This window comes from Amia ocellicauda, assembly GCF_036373705.1.
Source record: "Amia ocellicauda isolate fAmiCal2 chromosome 11 unlocalized genomic scaffold, fAmiCal2.hap1 SUPER_11_unloc_6, whole genome shotgun sequence".
Lineage (NCBI taxonomy): Eukaryota > Metazoa > Chordata > Actinopteri > Amiiformes > Amiidae > Amia > Amia ocellicauda.
Window position 1 is genome coordinate 129671 of NW_027102664.1, and position 7471 is coordinate 137141.

The 7471-nt window shown below is 45.8% G+C and overlaps 1 non-coding gene across 1 annotated transcript; it reads left to right on the forward strand.

Annotated features, from left to right (window-relative positions):
- The first annotated feature begins 5206 nt into the window (after window positions 1–5206).
- Window positions 5207–5279, forward strand: trnav-aac (transfer RNA valine (anticodon AAC)). The gene has a single exon. It is a non-coding gene; the product is annotated as a tRNA-Val (tRNA).
- The last annotated feature ends 2192 nt before the right edge of the window (window positions 5280–7471 follow it).

Consider the following 7471-nt stretch of genomic DNA (forward strand, 5'->3'; position numbering starts at 1 on the left):
CACATCCACCTGTGAAAATTGATGACCCCAGCGTTGGCCGTCTTCTCGACTGCATCGCCATCCTAATCAGTCACTTTACAGTTCATTAAAATAAATGTGTTATTCAAATCAATATAATCCTCGCCATTGCCAGCTATAAAAAACTCCAGAGGGGCCGTGTCTGAAATTGCAGAAAGAGGGGGAATCTCTACATATATGATCTTATCTATACTCGTTTGAGTGTATGGAACTGTAAACAGATCCAGTTCTGATTTGACGCATTCTTCCGATAGACTGTGGACAAAAGACATGTTTAAAAGATGTATCCTGAGGCTCTATTTTTCTTTCTTTGAGACTTTCTTTTTGCAGGTTTTTTCTTGTGCTGCTTCCTTCTCCGAGTGTTTCCACGATATGTTGGAGAATGAGAGATTCTTCGTTTTTTGTTAGCCACGGATCTTCGTCGCCCTGGTGGACACATGCTGTTTCTTCTTTTACCCCCCCTCCTCGCCATTACCATGAGACCCGAACCCTCCTGATGCTCATGGCTAGCTGCCCGGTTCATAACATTGGTGAACACGTCACTAACAATATTTTTAGCCGCTGATTTCAAGTGGGGTCTGGCTATAGCAAAGCCTCTCTTAAGCAGGGGTACGGCCATTCTAAAGAGACCATGAAAGAGTCCTCCTAGACCGGCGCCATACATTGTGGGGGCTCCTACAAAACCGGGCAAGCCGTTCCCGGCTTGCATCTTGTAATAATCCACATAGGCGCTAGGATCTACATAACCCCTCGAGGTAGCCATTTTAATAATGTACAAACTGTTTCAGGGGTCGAAAATGTAGTTTGACAATAACTTTACTGAAGCGGAAGGGTACGTTGATATTCTGATCCGATTTTACTTCGATCGTGATGTTGTCAAATTGGGTCTTTGAGACTGGTACGTAGTGTGGCTTGTCATAAGTAATTGTGACCATGTCATTGCTTTTACCTTTAATAAGTACATTTCTCAAAAGGGGGACATAACTATCCCCGACCCTCTGGTGGGTTATGATATCCGTATACACATAAAGAGTGTAAAAGCCGCCCCACCACTTCTGAGAACCTGCTCTCTGTGTCAGAATAGATCCCAAATATACGCCCCAGTTGGCCGCTGGTTTGAATGCTAATACCTGGTTTTGACACCTTGTACACTCTGTTTTTAATAGGGTTGTAATATAGCTTGATGTTGGGGGTGCCTTCTGAGAACTGTTTATGCATCTCATCTAATATTTTATCCACATTGTCATAATAACCTCCTTGTATCGTGAATGTCCATTGACTCTTTTTAACATCATCAAAAATGGCGAAGGTGGCATCCTTATCTTGTAATACAGCCCAAGTGTAAGGATACTGTATTTCCGCCAACCCCACTTCCCACGACCCCCTTAGATCTATAGATTTTCCAAATTGTACCGTGTAACTGGATATTTCATTTTTAGGGTATATATCGAGAGAGGCGTTACTGGGTAGAGTCACGTAGAAGCCTCCTGATTCCATCTTGAGTATCGAAAGTAATGCCCACAACACACCCGCGGGCAAGTTGTTATAAGGATTGAATATCGCAAACCTGTTGTTCCGGGACCCAACTATTGAACTTTTCAGGCCATCCAAGCCATTTCATCAACACATATTTTTTCCGGTTCTGGGTTTTTTCAGCTAATATCTTTTCAACTCTGTATACACTGTCTTTACCCACAATAATTTTTTGTAACTCGGCTTCGTAAAACGTTCCTTCTATATCCTCCCCGTCATAGTCTTTTAACCGGTACACGGGTGGGTCTCTAGCCAACTGTTCGGTAACTGTAAAATATTCGTCAGAAAATGTTTCTTCATAACCTTTGGCAAAAGTACTCCTTAGCTTTGAAACGCGAACCACATCACCGATGTTGAACTTATAAGTAGTTTTTCCCTTCTTAATAAATGGTCCGTATAATTTTTTATAGACCTTAAAAGAATTACTTTGATCAACATCTATAGGCTTCATTTTAATACTGGTGTGATACCCTTGGTTGTAAGCATCGATAAAATCCTGAACTTTATCAAAATACTTGAACGTGTTGACCGCTGTAAAATATCTCCACATTTTGGTCTTTATGGTGCGGTTAAACCTCTCCACTACCGATGCCCTAAGCTCATTACCGGTGGTGAAATGATGTATTTTGTGTCTCTTCAGTAGATTCTGAAATTCTCTGTTGAGAAACTCTTTTCCTTTATCAGTCTGCAGTTTTTTAGGACATCGACCCTGGGACAATATATCCTCAAAGGCCCTTGTCACCGCCCGACCTGTTTTATTATGTAGAATGCGAGCCCAGGCATATTTTGATAACACATCGATACACATCAACATCAATTTGTGACCATTGTTATGTTTTGATAAATTTGACATATCGACTAGATCCATTTGCCATTGTGAGTCTATGTCAGTTGCATATACGCGGTTTCTTTTAAAGTTAATCCTGAGAGGTTTATGTAAGGTATAGGCGTCTTGTTCCCGTAACCATTCTGAAACAACCACATCATTAACCTTCACTCCGGCCTCAGCGAGTCCTCTTTGAAAACCCTTCTTACCCGCCAAACCCCCAATCTTGGCTGGGTTGTAGTATAGTTCCTGCATTTGGGGAGCTTGCCGAGTCATTCTGTCAAATAACCACACAGACCCACACTATGCGCAAAGTTTTTATACAAGGTTTTTTATTCAACTTCAGGAGAGCAGATACCCCTTTTAAGACATTTGAGAAAAGTATAACATACACAACAATTTTTTCTACGGTCCAGACAAAATGAAATCAGATGATTGGTTACTTGATCTATATCAACAAATATACCTGTTTCTTTATCTTGTAGGCACACACCTCAGTTACATATGTAAATAAAACAACATTATGACCTATTTTAAAATTAAACAGAGGTGTATTAAACAGGCTCAGTAAAAGGTCATACAGATGTTGATGAAATGGCCTAATATCATTCTTGGCCCCCTTGAGCCCTTCATCCCAGTGTTCGTACCCCCCGGTCTTTGTTACAGCAGCCATTCACTTTTCCAGGTTTGAAAGTTGATCCTCATCGATGGTTAAATCTGTAGAGAAAAGGCTCGCGTTGGCTACTTTTCTGTCAAGCACATGGTGTAATAGCGCTCTCAGGTTAGCTGCAGAGTGTTGATGACAGAACCAGTTGCAGAAGCAGTCCAGAACATTCCCCATGTTCAAAGTCCCTTAGTTCAGGTCAGAGTCTGAATCAGTGGCGTAGATGTCGAATTCTTCGTCGCTGCCCCCAGCTTTAACTTCTTTACGGAAGAAATAAGCTTTTAGCTTGCCAGCGGTTTTTCTACTCGGCTCATCCAGGTCATTGAGCAGCTGCCCAAGTTTCTCTATTATAAACGGCTCCTTTTTCAGCTCCAGCAAAATCTCATCTATGATTTTCTGGACTTGTCCCACAGTGACATGTATGTGGGAGTAAGAGAGCGCCTTGATTAGTGCCGGTTTCAGCCACGGTTTGTTCAGTCTTCTGTAAAACACGTTGAAATAGAACAGGAAATAGTAACGGTCTGGTTCAAACAAACAACTGTGTCTCAACTGACTGGGGTGATTCACTTCACACCCCCGACAGACTTCTTTCAGAGCTCGGTCGATGAGAGCACTCAGAATATACACCAGGGTGCTTTTAACCACTCTGCTTACTTGGTCACATACCCCGGGCATAAATCCTGCGTCTTCATCACGCCCCCGGGACAGTCCGATGCTCATTGGGTCGCCTGGTGGTTTGTGGGGTGTTTCTCCATCCATTGGACTGACCCCCTCCTGAGACGCACAGACGGTAGACAGTTCGGCAAAATCGAGGCCCTCCATGAGCTCCAGAGGCTGGGGATCCCCGAGACTCATTTGGACATCCATCGCACCGCATGTTGTTTCGTCCTGAGGGACCGGGGTCTGAGGTCTTGGAGAGTAACCACAGTCAAAGGGTTCCAGAGTGTATACAAAATCTGGGGAATAGAACCAGGGGTGATCCCGGGTTTGAAGAGGCCTGTAGAGCCTGTCGACGTCCGCAGCTTTCGGGTAAGACATTCTCTTTAATTTTAAACCATGAATGAATTGTTGCACCTTTTATCCTATCTCTTCACTACGTCACGACACACCGCCCTCTTAGAAGAGAGTAGCCCCTGAGCCGTCAGACCCCCCTCCAAAACCCCACACGTCGTCTGTCGTAGTTCTGCAAGCTTTCCCATTCACACCTTTCAAAACCCTGAGTCGGAGACTCCATTTCGCATTCTCTTGGACCCTCTTGCAAGCCTTCTAGAGTCTTATCCACAAGCCCCAGATCTCTCCAGGCCATCACCTTCAACCAGTCCTCATAAGAGTATTCAATTACCGTCTCAAAAGGTTCCAACGTACCCTCCTTCTCTCCCAAAGCAAGAAGCTCCACTCCAACATAGCTGGGATCCCTTTTAAAGCGGTAACCCCGTCGAGCCCCCCAGAACAACACCCAGGAGCGTTCAATCTTCAAATTGGTGAGTACAGGAACCCTTGCCCGGGATTGTTTCTTGCGGGGTTTCATGTTGATGTCGCTGGACATGTTGAAGAAGCGGGATGTTTCAGAAGCTGAGAATTAAAGAGGTATTGCCTAAAAGAAGCGCGGGTTCTTAAATAGAGAGGAGAGTTTCGGGGCGTTGCCTTCAGAGGGGTGGGGGTATTTATGGGTGGCCTTGTTGTTCAGGGTTTTATGGGTGCACACTTTCTGACGGATATGACGTAGGAATAATTAAGGAAATAACTCTACCTAAAATCACGCCCCCCAATTATGACGTAGGAATATTAATAAGCTTAGGGCATACGTCATAACAAAATAGGCCGCGCCCAAAAAACCCTACTATCTACTCTTATGTAGTTGAAGGCGCAGTATAGCTCTCATAGTCTGGTGGTGACGGAAGACCACCAGCCGTTTGAACAAGCCATTCAGCATCACCTTGTTGGGTTAAGTGCAGGCACTGTCAGAGCGCAGGGCGTCCTGCCTTTGAAAGAGTTTCCGAAGTGTCCTGATGTGCCCTTTAGCAATGCCAAACAGGTCTGTGAAAATGGCATCCTTTCGCGGCACTTCAGACGCCATCTCACAGTCTAGCCGACCTGAAACGCCTGAGCCCGTTTTACCAGCAGGTTCCAACGGTAACCGTTTGAAGCAAGAGGCGGCGTTGTCAGTTTCTGTAGTGTAGCGGTTATCACATTTGCCTAACGCGCGAAAGGTCCCCGGTTCGAAACCGGGCGGAAACAGCCTGCTTTGGGCCGGCCCTTTTCGTCCTGCTTGCCCTCGTGGTTCCCTGCAGGCGGTGGGTGGCTTTTCTTCATTGGAGTGCCCGAAATCGGTGCTCTCAGAGCGTCCGTCCGTCGACAGGTTGAAATTGTAAACGCTGGTGTAGCCACTTTTAATTAAAATCTGATGATGATGATGATGATGATGTTGTTGTTGTTCTTGTTGTTCTTGTTGTCGTCGTAGTCGCTGTCATTATTATTGTTAAAGTAAAGCAGTAGTTAGATTTGTTGCTACCGTAAGGTGTAGAAGGCACAATAGCTCTGATAGTCTGGTGGTGAAGGAAGACCACCAGACGTTTGAACAAGCCATTCAGCATCACCTTGTTGGGCTAAGTGCAGGCACTGTCAGAGCGCAGGGCGTCCTGCCTTTGAAAGAGTTTCCAAAGTGTCCTGATGTGCCCTTTAGCAATGCAAAATAGGTCAGTGAAAATAGAAACCTTTATCTCACAGGCTGGCCCACGGGAAACGCCTGTGCGTGTTTTATCAGCCTGCTTCGATGGGAGCCATTCGAAACGCCAGGACGGGTCGTTTTCCGTAGTGTAGTGGCTATCACGTTTGCCTCACACGCGAAAAGTCCCCGGTTCGAAACCGGGCGGAAACAACCTGCGGTGCACTCGTGCCAGTGCCATGTTACCCGTCGCCATCTCTCTGCCCCAAGGCCGGCCGTCGTTTTCTCTTCCTCGGAGTGGCAAGAAATCCTGACCTTGAGAACAAACGATCGCAGAAGGGTAGCTTTGCGAGGCGCTGGAACTCACACTTTTAAAATCGATACATGTTGTAGCTGTTACAATACGACCGTAGCAGGATCAGCGACATTGCTGTTACTCTTATGTAGTCGAAGGCGCAGTATAGCTCTGATAGTCTGGTGGTGACGGAGGACCTCCAGCCGTTTGAACAAGCCATTCAGCATCACCTTGTTGGGCTAAGTGCAGGCACTGTCAGAGCGCAGGGCGACCTGCCTTTGATAGAGTTTCCTAAGTGTCCCGAAATCGGTGCACTCAGAGCGTCCGTCCGTCGACAGGTTGAAATTGTAAACGCTGGTGTAGCCACTTTTAATTAAAATATGATGATGATGTTGTTGTTCTTGTTCTTGTTGTTGTTGTTGTTCTTGTTTTTCTTGTTGTCGTCGTGGTCGCCGTCATTATTATTGTTAAAGTAAAGCAGTAGTTAGATTTGTTGCTACCGTCAGGTGTAGAAGGTACAATAGCTCAGTGATTGTCTGATGGTGGCACAAGACGAGCAGCAGCTGTTTGAACAAGCCATTGAGCATCACCTTGTTGGGGTAAGTGTAAGTCTTGTCATAGCTCAGGGCGTTCTTCCTTTGAAAGAGTTTCCAAAGTGTCCTGATGTGCCCTTGAGCAATGCAAAATAGGTCAGTGAAAATAGAAACCTTTATCTCACAGGCTGGCCCACGGGAAACCCCTGTGCGCGTTTTACCAGCCGGCTTCGATGGGAGCCATTCGAAACGCCAGGACGGGTCGGTTTTACCAGCAGTCTCCAACGGTAACCGTTCTAAGCAAGAGGTGACGGTGTCAGTTTCCGAAGTGTAGCGGTTATCATGTTCGCCTAACGCACGAAAGGTCCCCGGTTTGAAACCGGGCGGAAACAGCCTGCTGTGGGCCGGCCCTTTTCGTCCTGCTTACCCTCGTGGTTCCCCGGAGGCGGTAGGTGGCTTTTCTTCATTGGAGTGCCCGAAATTGGTGCACTCAGAGCGTCCGTCAATCGACAGGTTGAAATTGTAAATGCTGGTGTAGTCACTTTTAATTAAAATCTGATGATGATGTTATTGTTGTTGTTGTTGTTGTTCTTGTTGTCGTCGTGGTCGCCGTCATTATTATTGTTAAAGTAAAGCTACCGTAAGGTGTAGAAGGCACAATAGCTCTGTGATTGTCTGATGGTGGCACAAGACAAGCAGCAGCTGTTTGAACAAGCCATTGAGCATCACCTTGTTGGGGTAAGTGTAAGTCTTGTCATAGCTCAGGGCGTTCTTCCTTTGAAAGAGTTTCCAAAGTGTCCTGATGTGCCCTTGAGCAATGCAAAATAGGTCAGTGAAAATAGAAACCTTTATCTCACAGGCTGGCCCACGGGAAACGCCTGTGTGCGTTTTACCAGCCGGCTTCGATAGGAGTTATTCGAAACACCAGGACGGGTCG